This window comes from Suncus etruscus, chromosome 18, assembly GCF_024139225.1.
Source record: "Suncus etruscus isolate mSunEtr1 chromosome 18, mSunEtr1.pri.cur, whole genome shotgun sequence".
Taxonomy (NCBI): domain Eukaryota; kingdom Metazoa; phylum Chordata; class Mammalia; order Eulipotyphla; family Soricidae; genus Suncus; species Suncus etruscus.
Window position 1 is genome coordinate 57,096,463 of NC_064865.1, and position 22,585 is coordinate 57,119,047.

At 38.4% G+C, this 22,585-nt stretch overlaps 1 pseudogene; it reads left to right on the forward strand.

The window, feature by feature from the left end:
- Window positions 1–22,585, forward strand: part of LOC125996148 (histone H4-like) — a 267,502-nt pseudogene that overhangs the window by 186,141 nt on the left and 58,776 nt on the right.

Consider the following 22,585-nt stretch of genomic DNA (forward strand, 5'->3'; position numbering starts at 1 on the left):
TAAGCGATTAGTGGTAAGAGTATATTTAGAAAGCTGTCAGTTACTGACACATTCTTCTCAAATAATTTAGTTACAAGGGAAAAAAGCCACCAAAATCAATAATTTTCTGTATAAAGACATACATAATAGATAATAGTACAGCATATCAGTTCAACAAATCTAACTATAATGAAGCCCACAATCGTATATAAAAGACAACAAATTTATCTATCTGGCCAGAATAACAAATACTGTCTATTGCATATTTCATGAGTCTTAAAGAGCAGTGACTCCCTAAAAAGGTTTCAGAATCCTCATAACCATGAGATACCCTTTCACCTGCAAGCTACATTCCAAGAAAAGGTGTGTCTGTGACCCTAACAGTCAATATCCACATGACGAACGGCATTTGTAGAGTACATGAGATAGAAACATGAACTGGTTGCTAAAGTCATTGACCAGGGTGTACATGGATGATAAAATGTAACTTAATCTATAGTATACAACACAGAAATGCCACCATTATGCTTTGTAGAATCCACCAGGCTATCAGACATTCATATCATCATTTCTCTTCTTTTATCTCTTAAAATTAACATTTTCACTCAAATGAAGATAAATCATCTCTGTTTTGTAATAAATTCAAAACATAGATGTATGGATACACTATCCTCAGAATGGAGCTTCCTTATTGTAAACTTTGACCTAACATTTTTAAGAACCCAAAGATGTTTTAAATAATTCTGCACCTCTTTATAAGGAGAAACAAACATTTAAAAACTACATCTATTGGGCTAGAGCGATAGCACAGTTATGGGGCATTTGCCTTGCACACACCTGACCCAGGATGGACCTGATTTGATCCCTGGTCTCTCATATGGTCCTCCAAGCTTGCCAGGAGCGATTTCTGAGTGCAAAGCCAGGAGTATCCCCTGATTGCCCCCAGATGTGGCTCCAAAACAAAACAAAACAAAACAAAAACTACTATTAAAACTTAAACGTGTTAAAGGGACTGTTGGGGAGGAACAGGACAATGATGAGTTTGTGGGGTAGATTCTGACACATGATCAGAAAACAGTATAACAGCACTGTGAGTTCAAACAGTGATTTCAATGCCATAGCAGTCTCAATAAAAATTTTAAATTGTTTAAATTTTATAAACCTACAGATATTAACAATAAAATTCAAGACAGAATAAATATTAGCAAAAATCAGAGACTAAAAAGTTGGAGAAAGAATTGAAAAATATGATCTAATACTTAGATATTTAATTTTAAAACATACTGTTGTTCTATCTAAGTATATTTTATAATACTTAAATAGGTTATATTTATTTATTTTCCAAATTCATATAGAGCTATTAATAAATATAGAGGATAAAATCTCTAGGAATAATAGTTGATTTCTAAGAAGAATAATCTTATTTAGCTCTGAAACTTGAAGGATATCTGTTATCTGTTACTTTTGCTAGTTGATATATGCAAACAATTGTGGGCATTGCCTTAAACATAGGTTTTATAGAAATAAAACTAAATTATTTCTAATTTTTATGTCTATTTTTAAATTCTCATTGAGACAGAGTCTCATTCCATTAACTAATATATATTCACCTTTTCTATGAATCAGAAACCCTTTTCCTAGGCCATTTCCAAATTAATACCCTTCATGTAGTACAAGGATGCAGTTTAGATATGTAAAATCAGGTATCAGGCTATACAGAGAGAGTGGAAAAATTAATTATACCAGCACTGGATAGTCCAAAAACTTTCTTAAGTGGCCACCTTCTCTGGCACACTTCACAGATCTTCACATGGTTCTAGAGATATGCATTCTGTTCCAAGTGGACTGAGATGTAAAAGACAATGTCAAGCTAAAGTTGCTCCAAACAATATCTTTATTACAGAAACATCCTTAAGCAGCCAGAAAAGGTGACATGAAACTGCACCATGAATGGGCTATACAGGGCAAGAACCAAGCCTATTTACCAATGGGAAGTCTCAAAGGATTTGAGACTGTTAATTAACTGATGTCATCCAATTGTCCAGAGATAATCCTCAGGGACAGTGAATAACAAAGAGATGCCAGAAGATAGCTAACCTCCCTTATCTATAATTTTATATATTTCACAGAATATAGATAACTCCCTAAACATGCCATAAGTCTCAGCTCTGAAAATTTCATTGTCTTCTTTAAAGATTCAATTTTTTCTCACATTTAAAAAAATAATCTAAATAATATTGTAAATAAATAAGAATAAACTACTCTTTAAATTTTAGCATCGGTGAATTTTTCACCTACTATAACCAGATCCAACTTATAATGAATCACATCACTGATCAATTTTCAGTCTTTGGGGTCTAGGATTTAGTTCAGCTGGCTGGGGTACATGCTTTGTATGTGAACAGCCCATAATTGATCCCTGCACAGTCTTGTCATGGTCCCAAGAGGCACCACCTTGAATGACCCCTGACCAGGGAGCCAAGAGCAGTCCCAGAGTATTTCCCAAGTAGCCCATGAACACAACTTGATATGGGCCCAAAACAAAATAACTACACAAAAAAAATCTCCATTCTCTCACAAGTCATTCCCCCATATGTCCTCAAATTCTAGATCTTCTTTGAATTTTCAGTCAGTAAAATTGTGTCATACTAAAAATTATTACAATTCTAAAAAAAAAAGAATTCTATTACTTTGTGCTAGCTATATCCTATCATAAAATTTATTAAAATAGTAATGATAAATTATTGTTAAATTTAGTAGATCAATATTGCTCAGTATCCAGAATGAGTAGTGAATTAGAGACCTAATAATAACTCCTTAAAAATAATAATAACAACAACAACAGCAAAAGCAACAACAACAAGGTCTTGAGCGAGGGGTAAAGAAGAGTACAACAGAAACAATAGTTGCTTTGCCTTGCTTGTGGTCAATCCAGTTTTAATCCTGGACATCCCATAGAGTCTCCTGAGCCTTCCAACTGTAATTCTGTGTGAGGCAAGAAATAACCACTCAAGATTTCTGAATGTGTACCAAAACAACTATGCCAAAAAATAGAAATAAAATAAAATTGAGGTCTTAAAACAGTAAAGTAAATTCTCTGAGTTGCATCCCTGGAACCCATTGTTTTTGGTTCTGCCTAAGGTGATTACTGGGAATAGAATTCTAAGTTGAAATTTTCTTTCAGCAATTCAAAAATGTGCTACAATTAGGCATAAAGCATGAGTCATCTTCTGTTTATTTTTTATAAATTATCTTTATTTAAACACCGTGATTACAAATAAAATTGTTGTATGATTACAGTCATGTAAAGAACACCCGCCTTCACCAGTGCAGGATTCCCACCACCAATTTCCCAGATCTATCTACTCCCCACCCCACCCACACCTGTATTCCAGACAGGCTTTCTTTTTCCCTCATTCATTCACATTGTTATGATAGTTTTCAGTGTAGTTATTTCTCTAACTGCACTCATCACTTTATGTGGTGAGCTTCATGTCATGAGCTGCACCTACTGAGAAGATAGGGGGAAATAAGGGTTGGGACTGAGGCAGTAAAATATTAGAAATGAGATTTGTAGGGCAGTATCTAGGTTATGGATATATAAAATATATGCATACAATACTATCAATAGGAAAACAAGGAGAAAAATATTCCAGTGACTGTTCCAATATAAACCAGTACTAAAATGGCCCGCCCTCTTCCCAAAATGCATTTCCATTAGTGTAGGGAGAGGTCGGGGGGAAGCCTGAGGACCACTAAGAGTCCATGAGTCATCTTCTGTGTCTTTCTCACCCAAAGTCAGACATAGGAGGACTATCACATCTGCCTCACCACTTAGAGCTGCATCAAGTTCGAACCTCCTGCCTTGCACTGAGCAAATGTGTTGACTCGATAAATGTTCTTCCAGTCCTGAGGAAGTAGTACACAAAGAAGTTTTACAAAAGAGTGATCAATAGAAACCTAGAGCTCCAAAGAAGAAAAGGCTCAAGTATGTAACTTTACATTTAGGGGGCCAGAGCAATAAGACAACAAATATGACACCTGCCATACATGCTGTCAACCCTGGTGCCTAATTTTAATAAACTTAACTATGCAATCATATTATTATATGATTATTATCATACTATATTATCATATTATCATATTATTATGCAAATCAACCAGGTTGGGGCCAAGTGTGGGCACAACACCCACTGTTGTAGATCAGGGTAAATTGTTCACTTCACGGGTCTCTCCTACTGAAGCATATTGCTAGGAAGTGGGTCACTTTCTTTATTTCCTTTTTAATTATTTTTTCTATAGTTTGGCAATTTCTGGAAGTGTTCATGGCTTTCTAATGCCTCCTTTGCCAGGATTGACTCATGGCAGGACACTGAAGATCTTATGGGATGCCAGGGATTAAATCTGGGTGGTCTGAGTGCAAATGCAATAACTTAACCTGCTATACTATCTCTCTGTACCTTACTTCTTTCTTTTTAAGTCAGAGCCTTTCCAGGACTCTTTTGACTTCCATTCTCACCATTTGAGCTGTTTAATTTTCAGGAATTAAAGTCATTTTTCCAATTACTTGTAATTCACTTTTATTTTTAGTGCATCATATTCTGAGAAGATAGTTGATACAATTTCTATCCTCTTGATTTTATGGAAGTATTGTGGCCCAGCATGTAGTCTATCTTGGAGTATGTTTCAGGCACATCAGAGGAAAATGAGTGTTCAGCTTTCGGGGGATAAAAAAATCCTATATGTTCCCATTAATCCACTCTTTTTCATTTCTTTCTTCAAAGCCAAAGTATACTCCTGTTTAGTGAAACCTATTTGATCTCTCAAGGGTTTACAGAGTGGTGTTGAACTATTGCTGTGTTTTTTATCTTTCTTCAAATCTATTTGCAGTTATTTTGCTCGCTACCCACTGGGTGGACATATTTTTAGGAGTGTGATTTCTTCCTGATGTACATATCTCTTGATTATTATGATTCTGTCTCTTACAACCTTTGAAGTCTGAGGTCTATGTTGTCTGATATTAATATGACCACACAAACGTTTTCAAGGGAGTTGTTTACATGAGGGATTGTCTTCCAACCTTTGACTTTGAGTCTGTATTTTCTCTCACTACTTAAATGTGTTTTTTGCAGGCAGCAGAATGTTGGATCCAATTTTCATATCCATTTTTTCAGTCTATCTTTCTTTATTGAACATTTAGTCTATTGACAAAGAGAGATTATTGTCATAAAATTTTTTTCATTTAAACAACTTTATTACATACATGATTGTGTTTGGGTTTCAATAATGTAAAGAACACCACCCATCTCCAGCGCAACATTCCCATCACTAATGTCCCAAATCTCTCTCCTCCCCACCCAACCCCCCGCCTGTACTCTAGACAGGCTTTCTATTTCCCTCGTACATTCTCATTATTAGGATAGTTCAAAACGTAGTTATTTCTCTAACTAAAATCATCTCTGTGGTGAGCTTCATGAGGTGAGCTGTAACTTCCAGCTCTTTTCTCTTTTGTGTCTAAAAGCTATTATTGCAAAAATGTCTTTCATTTTTCTTAAAACCCATAGATGAGTGAGACCATTCTGCATCTTTCTCTCTCTCTTATTTCACTCAGCATAATAGATTCTATGTACATCCATGTATAGGAAAATTTCATGACTTCATCTCTCCTGACAGCTGCATAATATTCCATTGTATATATGTACCACAGTTTCTTTAGCCATTCATCTGTTGAAGGGTATCTTGGCTGTTTCCAGAGTCTTGCTATGGTAAATTGTGTCTGTGAAACCATGTATTGATGTGCACGGCCGGAAGCGAAGCGGAGCAGCCGTGCTCCTCTGGCTCCACCCTTTCTGGGCTTGTAAACTCACCTCCAGGGAAGGCTCCGGGGAAGGCGAGCCGTCCGCAGATGAGCCACACACAGGATAAAATCAGGCCGGAAATGGAGCACAGCACAGAAGACAGGCAGATAGGGGTGCTGGCATCTGAGTTCCAGCAGAGTTCAGCAGCTTCCCCTTTCTGAGCATGTAAGCTCACCTCCAGGGAAGGCTCCAGGGAAGGCAAGCTGTCTGTAGATGAGTCACACACAAGATGAAATCAGGCCTAAAATGCAGCACAGCACAGAAGACAGGCAGATAGGGGTGCTGGCATCTGAGTTCCAGCAGAGTTCAGCGGCTTCCCCTTTCTGGGCTTGTAAAGTCAGCCATTTCTTACTCACTAATTCGCTCGCTGGGTAGCTTCAGAATGCAGTTTTTTGGGGGTTTTGCTTCCCAGGGATCTGAGGAGAGCTTCAAGGATTCAGAAAAGACAGAGAAGCACAGGACAGGGCTCCCTTCAGGTCCTCAGTTTCCTCAGAAGCAGCACAGCAGAGCGGAGACTCCACAGGTGAAGCAATCAGCACTTCACCTGGCAGTCCCCACAGTCAGCTATCGAAATTTTGTGCCATATTTTTGTAGAACTTTCGTGTAGTTGTACGATTTGTCTTGCCTTAAAGTACCCCCAGTTTAGTCCTTCTTTTAACCTTGGTTTTGAATCTGTAAAATTTTAGAGCTGCTGTTTATCCATAATCTGTATCATTCCTTCAAATATGAATAAGAGTCTGGCTGGATAAAGTATTCTTGGTGAGAAATTCACTTCATTATTCCACTGTATCCTATCTCTACTTTCAGGCCTGATGGTTGCTTGTGATAAATCTGCTGTAAATCTTAAGGATGATCCTTTGTATGAACATTTCTTTCCTGATCTTATGCATCTAGTATTCTAGCACTATCTATAGTTTTCAACATTGTGGATATAATGAGCCCTGGGTGTTTTTGTTTGGTCTTATTTGGCTGGTACAATTCTGGTCAAATATGTGGGTGCATGCTCCGGAAACTTCAGAGCTATCATACCTTTGGCTCTTGCTTTTTCATAGGGTTTTTTTTCCTGGCATGTTGTTTCTGTTTAATTTATTCCAAGATTCACTAGTCATATATTTATTTATTTTGAAGGATTTTCCATATTTTGCTTGTTTATTTTGAGACTTATTTCTATCTTCTTTTGTCAGGTTTTCTGAAATTCATCTTTAAGTTTACTGATTTTGTCCGAAGTAGCTGTTGTAATGTTGATGAAGCCTTCTAGTGCGTTTCTCATTTCACCTAAAATATTTTCCGTTCTTTAATTTATGATTCAAGTTTTATCATTTTTATTCTCACCTCCTCTTGAGTTTTGTTCATGCATGTTCCATGTTTTCTTTGAGTTCCTCAAATATCCTCAACATTTTCTCTCTAAAGTCCTTATCAGAGAAGCTATGTAGGTGGCTGATACTCATTGAGTCTTCAAACTAGAATCTTCATACACTAAGTATGGTGGTGTTTTATGTTCTTTCCCATTGTGACTGCTGATGTGTGGTGATGCTTTTTATATGTTAAAGTGTGGATCATAAGAAATGTGCAGCCACCAAGTGAACCAGAGAAGAGATGGTGCACAACATTGGGTAAAAATGGCTCTTCTGGTTGGCAAACTTACACATGCGCAAACACACACACAAACACTTGTCCTGGTGGGTTTCTTGATCTGAAGTAAGAATGGCTCTTCTGAGGCATAATAAGTAACCTGATGCTAGTCTGTCAAACCAGTTTCTTGAGACATCTCTTTATTTCTTTATGCCAAGTTTTACTACAGAAGTTAGTTCTATACTTCAAAATGGAGATGATGAAAAAAATATATGTACCATGCATTGAAGAAAGGACTTCAGAAATATTTCATTGTTCAATGAACCCACTACACATTGTGTGTTTATTCACTAAAACAAAAATCAATTTGCTGCACCCTTTAATGGTAGTAACTGAATTCTAGCTGCTCTAAAAAAACCGAATAATATCAGTAATTCCATAGTTCCATATTTGAGATAACTAAAATCATAATTTTGGGGGGGGGTCACACCAGGCAGCACTCAGAGAATACTCCTGGCTCTATGCTCAGAAATAGCTCCTGACAGGTTCAGGGGATCATGTGAGATGCCGGCATTCAAACCACAGTCCTTCATGCAAGGCAAATGCCCTACATCCATGCTATGTCTCTGGCCCTACTAAAATCACATTTAAGAGAAAAAGTACAAGTTCTAAAGTTTTTGTTCTTCACTTGGCTGACCCAAGTTTTATCACTGGAACCATGTAGTTCTCCCCAAGCACCATAGAAATTCCTGAGCACTTCTGAGTGTTGTCTAAATACCAGAAGAAAAAAATATACTTCCATGTAATTCTCAGATATTATTAAATATAATAAAATGAGACATTTGTCATTTTTGGAAGGGTATTTTAAAACTGTTTTATTTTATGATTTTCTAGATATAAAATATGAACCACATCAATGCTGTCACTGTTTATATAATTGTGCATAATCAATAAAATTATATAAATAATTGTGACAAAAATATGTGTTACCAGTTTATAGTTTTAGTTTGACTATTGTGATTGTTAGAGATATGAATGTCTCTGGAATGTCAAAAAACTTTCTCTATCTGCCACTTCCAGTTTGTCAAATGTCGCTATGATGTCTCTCCATTAAGACAAACAAATCAGAAGAAAATTTTAATGCTGCAGTCACAGGGCCATATGTATAAAATCAAAACTTAATCCAGACACCTAGGCAGAAAAATTGTGCCGAAATATTATTAAAATATAAGTTGCATGATACGCCCAAAAAGGGGAAAGCCGCTGAACTCTGCTGGAACTCTGATGCCAGTACCTATCTCTGACTGTCTCCTGTGCTGTGCTGCATTCTCAGCCTGATTTCATCCTGTGTGTGGCTTCATCTGCGGAAGGCTAGCCTTCCCTGGAGGTGAGTTGATACGCCCAGAAAGAAAGGGTCCAGGGGCGTGTGGCCGCACACATCATTTAGCCAATGAATACAACCACAGCACATAGAAAAACCCACAATACAAGTGTGACAATGGGGAAACAATGCAGGCCAGCGCCAGACATAGAGAGTGACAATGGCAACTCTGATGACTTGAACATGACCAACCAACTAGTCAGTCTCTCAGAGAAGGACTTAAGAGTCGCAATATGGAAGATATTCAAAGAACTCAAAGAAAGTATAGAAGAGAACACTAATAAGAATCAAGAGAATATGAAGATAGAAATCAGAAAAATACAATACAAAAACCCCTTCCTTACACCTATATTCATTGCAGCTCTATTTACCATAGCAAGACTCTGGAAACAACCAAGATGCCCTTCAACAGACGAATGGCTAAAGAAACTGTGGTACATATACACAATGGAATATTATGCAGCTGTCAGGAGAGATGAAGTCATGAAATTTTCCTATACATGGATGTACATGGAATCTATTATGCTGAGTGAAATAAGTCAGAGAGAGAGAGAAAAACGCAGAATGGTCTCACTCATCTATGGGTTTTAAGAAAAATGAAAGACACCCTTGTAATAATAATTTTCAGACACAAAAGAGAAAAGAGTTGGAAGTTCCAGCTCACCTCAGGAAGCTCACCACAAAGAGTGATGAGTTTAGTTAGAGAAATAACTACATTTTGAACTGTCCTAATATTGAGAATGTACGAGGGAAATGTAGAGCCTGTTTAGGGTACAGGCAGGGGTTGGGTGGGGAGGAGGGAGATTTGGGACTTGGGTGATGGGAATGTTGCACTGGTGATGGGTGGTGTTCCTTTTATGACTGAAACCCAAACACAATTATGTATGTAATCAAGGTGTTTAAATAAAAAAAAATATGCAAAAAAAAAAAAAAAAAAAAAGAAATCAGAAAACTCCAAACTAAAATTTCAGGTCAAATAACAGGTCTGAAAAACTCAGTAGATGAATTGAAGAAAAACATGGATGAGCTTTCCCACGGGTTAACAGCAGCTGAGGATAGAATTAGTACACTGGAAGATGAGATGAATGACAACTCCATACAGCAGAAGAGACTGGGAAAAAGCCTTAAACCAAATGATCAGAAAATGGAAAAATTACTCAAAGAATAGGAAGAGATGAAAATAGAAGTCTATGATAAGATCAACAGAAACAACTTAAGAATCATTGGAGTCCCAGAGATCCAAGAAGAAAATCTCCAGGAAGAATCAATGGTCAAGAACATCATTAAAGAGAAATTACCAGAGCTAAAGAATACATGTGATCAAATCCTGCATGCCCGAAGAGTACCAACTAAAGGAGACCCCAGAAAAAACACCCCAAGACACATGCTAGTCACAATGACGAATCCCACAGATAGAGACAGAATTCTGAAAGCAGCAAGATTGAAAACAGAAATTACATTCAAGGAAATATCCTTGAGATTTACTGCAGACCTGTCACCAGAAACACTGAAGGCCAGAAAGCAGTCATGAGACACAGTGACAAAACTCAATGAAATAAATGCTTCGCCTAGAATACTGCACCCAGCAAAACTCACTTTCAGGTTTGAAGGAACAATACATGGTTTCACAGACACTATTTACCATAACAAAACTCTGTAAACAGCCAAGATACCCTTCAACAGATAAATGGCTAAAGAAACTGTGGTACATATACACAAAGAAATATTATGCAGCTGTCAAGAGAGATGAAGTCATGAAATTTTCCTATACATGAATGTAAATGGAATCTATTATGCTGAGTGAAATAAGTCAGAGAGCTAAAGAATACATGCAATCAAATACTGCATGCCTGAAGAGTACCAACTAAAAGAGAAGGAACAATACATGGTTTCAAAAGCAAACAACAGCTCAGAAACTTTACAGACTCAAAACCAGTCTTAAAAGAAAAACTGAAAGACCTACTTTAAGACAAGACTGACAAACAGACACACCAAACTTCGATATAAAGATGGCAATGAATCCTAGGACAATTCTTTCTCTCAATGTCAATGGACTAAATGCACCAGTTAAGAGACACAGAGTGGCTAAATGGATCAGAAAACTCAATCCAACCTTCTGCTGCCTACAGGAAACACACCTGAGTAGTCAGAACAAACATAGGCTCAAAAAAAAGGCTGGAGGAAAATTATACAAGCAAAAAACACCCATAGAAAAGCTGAAATAGCCATACTAATATCAGATAATGCAAACTTTATACTCAGGAAAGTTGTAAGGGACAAAGATGACATTTTGTATTAATCAAGGGATATGTACAGCAGGAAAAATCACTCTCCTAAACATATATAAACCAAATGTGGGGCCAGCAAAATATTTAATACAATTATAGACAAATCTGAAAAATAATATCAATAACAACACACTAATTGTGGGAGACCTCAACACGGCATTTTCAAGACTTGATAGGTCAACCAGACTGAAACCCAACAAGAATATACTAGACCTGAAAAGAGAAATGGAAGATATATATATATATATATATATATATATATATATATATATATATATATATATATATATATATATATATATAGGGCACTCCACCACCAGAAACGTAGATACACATTCTTCTCTATTGTACATGGACATTCTCCAGGATAGATTACATGCTGGCACATAAAACATACCTCCATAATATCAAGAGGATAGAAAATTTGCAGGCTACCTTCGCTAACCACAAGGCGCTGAAATTATGTGTGAACTACAAAGGGAAACAGAAAAAAAAACTCTAATAACTGGAAGTTAAACAGCCTAATACTGAATAATCAGTGGGTTTGAGATGAAATCAAAGAGGAAATCAAAACCTTCCTAGAAACAAATGACAATGGCAATGGAGACACAAACTATCAGAACCTATGGGACACAGCAAAAACAGTACTGAGAGGAAAATTTATAGCTTTGCAAGCACATAGGAAAGAAAAAGGGACATACCTGAAAAGCTTAATGAAGCAGCTCATAGAATTAGAAAGTGCTCAACAAAAGGAACCAAAATTAGGGAGACAGAAGGAAATAACAAAGCTGAGAGCAGAAATCAATAAAGTAGAAACCCGAAAAACAATCTGAAATATCAACAAAAGCAGAAGTTGTTTCTTTGAAAAAATAAACAAGATTGATAGACCACTGGCAAAACTAACAAAGAGAGAGAAACTTGATAAATCGTATTAGGAATGAAAGAGGAGAGATCACTACTGATATGGCAGAGATTCAAAGGGTAATCAGAAACTACTTTGAGAAACTCTATGCCCGTAAAAATGAAAACCTGGAAGAAATGGATAAATTCTTGGATACTTATAATCGTCCACTGTTGAATGAAGAGGATATAGCATATTGAAACACCCCCATCACTATTGAGGAAATTAAGATGGTAATCAAATGTCTGCCCAAAAGCAAAAGCCCAGGCCCAGACGGATTCACTAATGAATTCTTTCAAACCTTTCAAGAGGAACTACAACCAATCCTGGCAAGACTCTTTCATGAAATTGAAAAACAGGAACACTTTCAAATAGCTTTTATGAAGCCAAGATAATCTTGATATCTAAACCAGACAGAGAAGCTACAAAAAAATAAAATTACAGACAAATATCGCTGATGAACACAGATGCAAAGATCTTCCACAAAATCCTGACAAATAGGATTCAATGCCTGATTAAGAAGATCATCTGTTATGATCAAGTAGGTTTCATCCTAGGAATGTACAGCTGGTTTAACATTCGTAAATCTAGGTGATTCTGAATTTCCGAAGGTTTCCTCAGGGGCCTAGGGAGTGCATCCCCCAAAAAACTGCATTTTGAAGCTGGTGAGTGCCTGCATTCTGGGGCTGCGGGATCGCTCTGCCCTGCCCTGCCTTTGTTCACTCTGAGGACTTCAGGAAACTTCTATCTCTGTCTGCCTGAAACTGTGATTCTGATTTTCCGAAGGTTTCCTCAGGGGCCTAGGGAGCGCACCCCAAAAAAAAACTGCATTTTGAAGCTGGTGAGTGCCTGCATTCTGGGGCTGCGGGATCGCTCTGCCCTGCCCTGCCTTTGTTCACTCTGAGGACTTCAGGAAACTCCTACCTCTGTCTGCCTGAAACTGTGATTCTGAATTTCCGAAGGTTTCCTCAGGGGCCTAGGGAGCGCACCCCCAAAATACTGCATTTTGAAGCTGGTGAGCAGCTGCATTCTGGGGCTGCGGGATCGCTCTGCCCTGCCCTGCCTTTGTTCACTCTGAGGACTTTCAACTAGAGGCAGCAGAAGCGCTCAGCCGCTTCGCTTCCCTTTGCAGCCGCGAACTCTTCCTAATCAATGAACCCCACCACAACATGCAGGAAAAACCACACTACAAGCGTGACAATGGGGAAAACTCGCAGGCAAACACCATCCATAGAGAATGAAGACGAAAGCTTGGTTGATCTAATAAATTACAACCACCTGATTAACCTTTCAGATAAGGAGTTTAGAATAGAAATATGGAATATGTTTGTAGAACTCAAAAAGAGCATAGATCGATCTGAAGAGAACACAAAAACAAAAATCAGAAAACTCCAAGCTGAAATAACAGATCTGAAAAATACGGTTGCTCAACTGAAAACCACAATGGATAGCCTCACCAACAGGATATCAGCAGCTGAGGAGAGAATCGGAGTACTGGAAGATGAGATGCAGAAAAGCTCAACACAACAGAAGAAATTGGAAAAGAACCTTAAGACAAACGAACAGGCAATGGAAAATATACTCAAGGCATGCGAACAGATGAAAATAGAAGTCTTTGATAAACTCCACAGAAACAACATTAGAATCATTGGAGTCCCAGAAACCCAGGAAGGAGATCTCCAAGAAGAATCAACTGTCAAAGACATCATCAAAGAGATACTCCCAGAGTTAAAGACTACATGCAATCAAATACTGCATGCCCGAAGAATACCAGCTAAAAGAGACCCAAAGAAAAACACCCCAAGACATATCCTCGTTACAATGACAAATCCCATAGATAGGGATAGAATACTGAAAGCAGCAAGATCAAAAAGGGAAATTACATTCAAAGGAGCATCCCTAAGACTTACAGCAGACATGTCACAAGAAACTCTCAAGGCCAGAAGACAGTGGTTGGATATTGTGACAAGATTGAATGAAATGAATGCCTCCCCAAGAATACTGCACCCAGCCCGACTCACATTCAGGTTTGGAGGAAGAATACACAGCTTCACGGATAAACAACAGCTCAGAAACTTCACAGATGATAAACCAGCCTTAAAGGAAAAACTGACAGGTCTACTCTAAGACAAGAGAGACCAACAAACACAGCAAACTTATCTACAAAGATGACATTAAATCCTATGACAATCATCTCCCTCAATGTCAATGGACTAAATTCACCAATTAAAAGACACAGAGTGGCAAAATGGGTCAAAAAGATGAATCCAACCTTCTGCTGCCTACAAGAAACACATCTGAATAGTCAGAACAAACATAGACTCAAAATCAAAGGTTGGAAAAAAATTATCCAAGCAAACAACACCCTGAAAAAAGCTGGGGTGGCCATATTAATATCAGATGACACCAACTTTATACTCAGAAAAGTGGTAAGGGACAAAGATGGACACTATGTACTAATCAAGGGATATGTGCAACAGGAAGAAATCAGACTATTAAACATATATGCACCCAATGAGAGACCAGCAAATTATCTAATACAATTATTGACAGATCAGAAAGAAGAAATCAATAATAACACAATCATTGTGGGAGACTTCAACACAGCCCTATCAACACTTGATAGGTCAACCAGACTGAAACCCAACAAAAACATACTAGCCCTGAAAAGAGTTATGGAAGAAAGAGGACTAGTAGATATATACAGGACACTCCATCCCAAAAAACCTGGATACACATTCTTTTCCAATGTACATGGGTCATTCTCCAGAATAGACTACATGCTGACACATAAAACATACCTCCATAAAATCAAGAGGATAGAAATCTTGCAGGCTACCTTTGCTGACCACAAGGCTCTGAAATTAGATGTGAACTACAAAGCCACACAGAAGAAAAACTTTAACAATTGGAAATTAAACACCCTGCTACTGAACAACCAGTGGGTCCGAGATGAAATCAAAAAGGAAATCAAAACTTTCCTGGAAACAAATGACAATGAAGACACAAACTGCCAGAATCTATGGGACACAGCAAAAGCAGTCCTGAGAGGAAAATTTATAGCTCTACAAGCACTTATCAGGAAGGAAGAAGGAGCATACCTGAATAACTTAATGGCGCAGCTTAAACAATTAGAAAATGACCAACAAAAGGAACCAAAAATAGGGAGACAGAAGGAAATAATAAAGCTGAAAGCGGAACTCAATGAAGTGGAAAACCAAAAAGCAATCCGAAAGATCAACGAAAGCAGAAGCTGGTTCTTTGAAAAAATAAACAAGATTGATAGACCATTGGCAAAACTCACAAAGAAAGAGAGAGAGAGAAATCTGATAACCCGTATTAGAAATGAAAAGGGGGAGATCACAACAGAAATTGCAGAGATCCAAAGGATAATCAGAGGCTACTTTGAGAAACTTTATGCTACAAAACATGAGAACCTAGAAGAAATGGAAAAATTCTTGGACACTTATAACCTTCCACATTTAAGTAAGGAGGATGTAGCATATCTAAACACCCCCATGACTACTGAGGAAATTGAAACTGTAATCAAACATCTACCAAAAAAGAAAAGCCCAGGCCCAGATGGTTTTCCTAATAAATTTTTTCAAATCTTTCAAGAGGAGCTACTACCAATCCTAGCCAGACTCTTCCATGAAATTGAAAAAAAGGGAACTCTCCCAAACAGCTTTTATGAAGCCAACATTACCTTGATACCAAAACCAGACAGAGACGCTGCCAAAAAAGAAAATTACAGACCAATATCCCTGATGAATGCTGATGCAAAGATCTTCAACAAAATCCTGGCAAATAGGATCCAATGCATCATCAAGAAGATCATACACTACAACCAAGTAGGCTTCATCCCAGGAATGCAAGGATGGTTTAACATCCGTAAATCTATTAACATCATACACAACATCAACAACAAGAAAAATAAAAATCACATGATCATATCAATAGATGCAGAGAAAGCATTTGATAAGGTCCAACACCCATTCTTGATCAAAACTCTCAGCAAGATGGGAATGGAAGGAACCTTTCTCAATCTAGTTGAAGCCATCTACCACAAGCCAATGGCAAATATTATCCTCAATGGAGAAAAACTAAAAGTCTTTCCTCTAAATTCGGGTACAAGACAAGGCTGTCCGCTCTCACCACTCCTCTTCAACATAGTTCTGGAAGTTCTTGCTATAGCGATCAGGCAACAAAAAGATATCAAGGAAATTCAGATAGGAAAGGAAGAAGTCAAGCTCTCATTGTTTGCAGATGACATGATACTCTACTTAGAAAACCCTAAAGACTCTACCAAAAAGCTTCTAGAAACAATAGATTCATATAGCAAGGTGGCAGGCTACAAAATCAACCTACAGAAATCAATGGCCTTTTTATACACCAATAATAATAGGGAAGAGATGGAAGTCAGGAAGGCAATCCCATTCACAATAGTGCCACACAAACTCAAATATCTTGGAGTCAACTTGACCAAAGACGTGAAGGACCTATACAAAGAAAACTATAAAGCCCTGCTCCAAGAAATAAGAGAGGACACACGGAAATGGAAACACTTACCCTGCTCATGGCTTGGCAGGATTAACATAATTAAAATGGCAATACTCCCCAAAGCATTATACAGATTTAATGCGATCCCCTTAAAAATACCCATGACATTCTTCAAAGAAGTGGATCAAACACTTATGAAGTTCATCTGGAACAATAAACATCCTCGAATAGCTAAAGCACTCCTAGGAAAAAGGAAAATGGGAGGCATTACTTTCCCCAACTTTAAACTGTACTACAAAGCAATAGTTATTAAAACAGCATGGTATTGGAATAAAGACAGACCCTCAGATCAGTGGAATAGGCTTGAGTTCTCAGAGAACATTCCCCAGGCATACAATTACCTAATTTTTGACAAAGGAGCAAGAAATCCTAAGTGGAGCAGAGAAAATCTCTTCAACAAGTGGTGCTGGCAGAACTGGTTAGTGACTTGCAAAAAAGAGAACATAGACCCCCAGTTAACATCATGTACGAAGGTAAAATCCAAATGGATTAAAGACCTTGATATCAGACCAGATACCATAAGGTATATAGAACAACACGTCGGTAAAACACTCCATGACATTGATACTAAAGGTATCTTCAAAGAGGAAACTGCACTTTCCAAACAAGTGGAAGCAGAGATTAACAGATGGGAATACATTAAACTGAGAAGCTTCTGCACCTCAAAAGAAATAGTGCCCAGGATACAAGAGTCACCCACTGAGTGGGAGAAACTATTCACCCAACATCCTTCAGATAAGGGGCTAATATCCAAAATATACAGGGCACTGACAGAACTTTACAAAAAAAAAAAAAACATCTAATCCCATCAAAAAGTGGGGAGAAGAAATGAACAGACACTTTGATAAAAAAGAAATACAAATGGCCAAAAGACACATGAAAAAATGCTCCTCGTCACTAATCATCAGAGAGATGCAAATCAAAACAACGATGAGATACCACCTCACACCACAGAGATTGGTGCACATCACAACGAATGAGAACAATCAGTGCTGGCGGGGATGTGGAGAGAAAGGAACTCTTATCCACTGCTGGTGGGAATGCCGTCTAGTACAGCCTCTATGGAAAGCGATATGGAGGTTTCTTCAAAAACTGGAAATTGAGCTCCCATTCGACCCAGCTATTCCACTCCTAGGGATATACCCTAGGAGCACAAGAATACAATACAAAAACCCCTTCCTAACACCTATATTTATTGCAGCACTATTCACAATAGCCAGGCTCTGGAAACAACCAAGATGCCCTTCAACAGACGAATGGCTAAAGAAACTGTGGTACATATACACAATGGAATATTATGCAGCCGTCAGGAGAGATGAAGTCATGAAATTTTCCTATACATGGATGTACATGGAATCTATCATGCTCAGTGAAATAAGTCAGAGGGAGAGAGAGAGACGCAGAATAGTCTCACTCATCTATGGGTTTTAAGAGAAATGAAAGTCATTTTTGTAACAATCCTCAGAGACAATTAGAGGAGAGCTGGAACACCAGCTCACTTCATGAAGCTCACCACAAAGAGTGGTGAGCACAGTTATAGAAATAACTACACTGAGAACTACCATAATCAAGTGAATGAATGAGGGAACTGGAAAGCCTGTCTGGAGTACAGGTGGGGGTGGGGTGGGATGGAGGGAGATTTGGGACTTTGGTGGCGGGAATGTTGCACTGGTGAAGAGGGGTGATCTTTATATGACTGAAACCTTATCACAATCATTTATCTAATCAAGATATTCAAATAAAGAGAAAAAATTAAAAAAAACATTCGTAAATCTATCAACATAATACACAATATCAACAACAAGAAAAATAAAATTACATGATCATATCAATAGACACAGAGAAAGCATTTGATAAGGTCCAACACCCATTATTTATTAAAACACTCAGCAAGATGGGAATGGAAGTAACCTTTCTCAATATAGTTAAGGCCATCTACCACAAGCCAGCGGCAAATATTATCCTCAATGGAGAAATACTAAAAGCCTTCCCTATAAATTCTGGTACAAGACAAGGCTGTCCTCTCTCACCACTCCTATTCAACATAGCACTGGAAGTACTTGCTATAGTGACTAGGCAAGAAAAAGATATCAAGTGAATCCAGATAGGAAAGGAAGAAGTCAAGCTCTCACTGTTTACAGATGACATGATACTCTACTTAGAAAACCCTAAAGACATGATCAAAAAGCTTTTAGAAATAATAAACTCATATAGCAATGTGGCAGGTTACAAAATTTACACATAAAAATCAATGGCCTTTTTATACACCAATAATAATAGGGAAGAAACGGATATTAAGAAAACAACCCCATTCACAATAGTGCCACACAAACTCAGATATCTTGGATTCAACTTGACTAAAAATGTGAAGGATCTATACAAAGAATACCATAAAACACTGCTCCAAGAAATAAGAGAGGACACGCAGAAACAGAAGCACATGTCCTGCTCATGGATTGGCAGGAATAACATCATCAAAATGGCAATACTCCCCAAAGCATTGTACGGATTTAATTCAATCCCTCTAAATATACCCATGACATTCTTCAAAGAAGTGGATCAGGCACTTTTGAAATTCATTTGGAACAATAAACACTCTAGAATAGCTAAAGCAGTCATTGGGCAAATGTATATGGGATAAATTACTTTCTCCAACTTTAAACTTTACTACAAACCGATAGTTATCAAAACAGCATGGTATTGGAATAAAGACAGGACTTTAGATCACTAGAATAGGCTTGAATACTCAGAGAATTTTCCCCAGACATACAATCACCTAATTTTTTATTAAGGAGCAAGAAATCCTAAATGGAACAAAAAAAAACCTCTTCAACAAGTGGTATTGGCACAATTGGCTATCCAACTGGCTATCCACTTGCAAAAAACTGAACTTAGACCCCCAGATAACATCATGTACGAAGGTAAAATCCAAATGGATAAAAGACCTCGATATCAGACCCGAAACCAGAAGATATATAGAACAACACGTAGGCAAAACACACCAGGACATTGAGACTACAGGCATCTTCAAGGAGGAAAATGCACTCTCCAAGCAAGTGAAAGCAGAGATTAGCCTTCGCTGCTTCACTGAGACCTGAGAGCGGGTCGTGGGGTCCCCGCCAGAGCGGAGGTCCTGGAGGAACGATTTTCCTTTCCGGCTTTGAGCGGCTGCTCTGAGCTCCCGTGGGTGGAGGTCCCAGGTCTCAGCCAGGTTATTCAGAAGCCTGCACTGATCTCCTGAGTGGAAGAAGGAGCCCTTGGGAGGCTGCAGAGAGGTGTGTTTGGAGGTTATGGAAATCATACAGTATGCCAGGATTTGATGTTGGGTTAGCCACATGCAAGAAAATAACTTCAGGTCCACTGTTTGTGAGGCCAGGCTGGGAAAATCCACAAAACTATGCCTGCCCAGTGGGGCCCGACTGTGAAAAACTGTGAGTGCTGCCTCTGTGTGTCTGTCTACTGTCCTCTTGCGTGAACCTCTTGGGAGTGGGCCAAAAAGAGGCTCCAGCAGAGCACTTTGGCTCCACTTTGCTACGGGCCGTGCGCTCTTTCTAAGAAAAGAACACCATCGCAACAAGAAGAAAAAATCACACTAAGAACTGTGCTGGATCACAGAAGCAAGCATTTCTCTCCGGACTGTCTTCTCTGCTGTGTGCTCCGGCCTAAGATTTGATCCTGTGTGAGGCTTCATCCACGGAGGACTCCCCTCTTTAAAGTCAAGTCGGCCCATCCAGAAAGGGCGGAGCCAGAGGAGTGTGCTGCCTGCATCATATAGCCAATGAATACAACCACAACACGTAGAAAAACCCACAATACAAGTGTGACAATGAGGAAACAACGCAGGCCAGCATCAGACATAGAGAATGAAGATGACAATTCTGATGACCAGATAACAACCAACCAACTAATCAACCTCTCACAACTGGCTAGCCACTTGCAAAAAATTGAACTTAGACCCCCAGCTAACATCAGCTAACAAAGGTAAAATCCAAATGGATTAAAGACCTCGATATCAGACCCAAAACCATAAGATATATAGTACAACACATAGGCAAAACACTCCAGTACATTGAGACTACAGGCATCTTCAAGGAAAAAACTGCACTCTCCAAGCAAGTGAAAGCAGAGATTAACAGACAGGAATATATTAAGCTGAGAAGCTTCTGCACCTCAAAGGAAATAGTGCCCAGGATACAAGAGCCACCCACTGAGTGGGAGAAACTATTCACCCAATACCCATCAGATAAGGGGCTAATCTCCAAAATATACAAGGCACTGACAGAACTTTACAAGAAAAAAAAATCTAATCCCATCAAAAAATGGGGAGAAGAAATGAACAGACACTTTGACAAAGAAGAAATACAAATGGCCAAAAGACACATGAAAAAATGCTCCACATCACTAATCATCAGGGAGATGCAAATCAAAACAACAATGAGATACCACCTCACACCACAGAGAATGGCACACATCGAAAAGAATGAGAATAAACAGTGTTGGCGGGGATGTGGAGAGAAAGGAACTCTTATCCACTGCTGGTGGGAATGCCGTCTAGTTCAACCTTTATGGAAAGCGATATGGAGATTCCTCCAAAAACTGGAAATCAAGCTCCCATACGATCCAGCTAGGATCGTAGGAAAAAACCCTAGGAACACAAAAATACAATACAAAAACCCCTTCCTTACACCTATATTCATTGCAGCACTATTTACCATAGCAAGACTCTGGAAACAACCAAGATGCCCTTCAACAGACGACTGGCTAAAGAAACTGTGGTACATATACACAATGGAATATTATGCAGCTGTCAGGAGAGATGAAGTCATGAAAATTTCCTATACATGGATGTACACGGAATCTATTATGCTGAGTGAAATAAGTCAGAGAGAGAGAGAGAAAAACGCAGAATGGTCTCACTCATCTATGGGTTTTAAGAAAAATGAAAGACATTCTTGCAATAATAATTTTCAGAAACAAAAGAGAGGAGGGCTGAAAGTTATAGCTCACCTCATGAAGCTCACCACAAACAGGGATGAGTTTAGTTAGAGAAATAACTACATTGTGAACTATCCTAACAATGAGAATGTACGAGGGAACTAGAAAGCCTGTCTAGAGTACAAGTGGGGGTTGGGTGGGGAGGAGGGAGATTTGGGACAGTGGAGATGGGAATGTTGCACTGGCGATGGGTGGTGTTCTTTACATGGCTGAAACCTAGACACAATCGTGAATGTAAAAAGTTGTTTCAATAGGGGCCGGAGAGATAGCATGGAGGTAAGGCGTTTGCCTTTCATGCAGGAGGTCATCAGTTCGAATCCCGGCGTCCCATATGGTCCCCTGTGCCTGCCAGGAGCAATTTCTGAGCCTGGAGCCAGGAATAACCCCTGAGCACTGCCGGGTGTGACCCAAAAACCACAAAAAAAAAAAAAAAGTTGTTTCAATAAAGTATATATATAAAAGAATATTCTACCCATAAAAATATAAGTTCCAATTCTTGAAAGGCAATAACTGGAGTATGATGCCAAATTTAAATACACAGTATTCCAAACAACAGAAAATTTATAAAAATCTATCAAAATGATACTTTTAAAGCTCAAATAATTCCTAGGAAAAACAGGCAGAACTCCAAGATAAAGAAGAAATATGAAACAATAAGATATCTTTACCCATAAATTATTAAAAATTCCAATCAAGATATGAATTGTGCTTCAGCATTAGAGAAGTTGTTTTGTACGTGTAAGACCCTGGACTCCATCTTTTAGTTGAAGATTGGAAGAAAAGGCTTTCAGAGACAATGATTATTTTAAGTATTTTAAAAGAAATTAAACATGACTTGGAAAATAAATGAGTAGATATTCTTTCTCTATGTCTGATGCTGGCCTGCGTTGTTTCCCCATTGTCACACTTGTATTGTGGGTTTTTCTACGTGTTGTGGTGATATTCATTGTCTATATGATGTAGGCAGCACACTCCTCTGGCTCCTCCCTTTCTGGATGGGCTGACTTGCCTCTAAGGGAGGGGAGTCCTCCGTGGATGAAGCCTCACACTG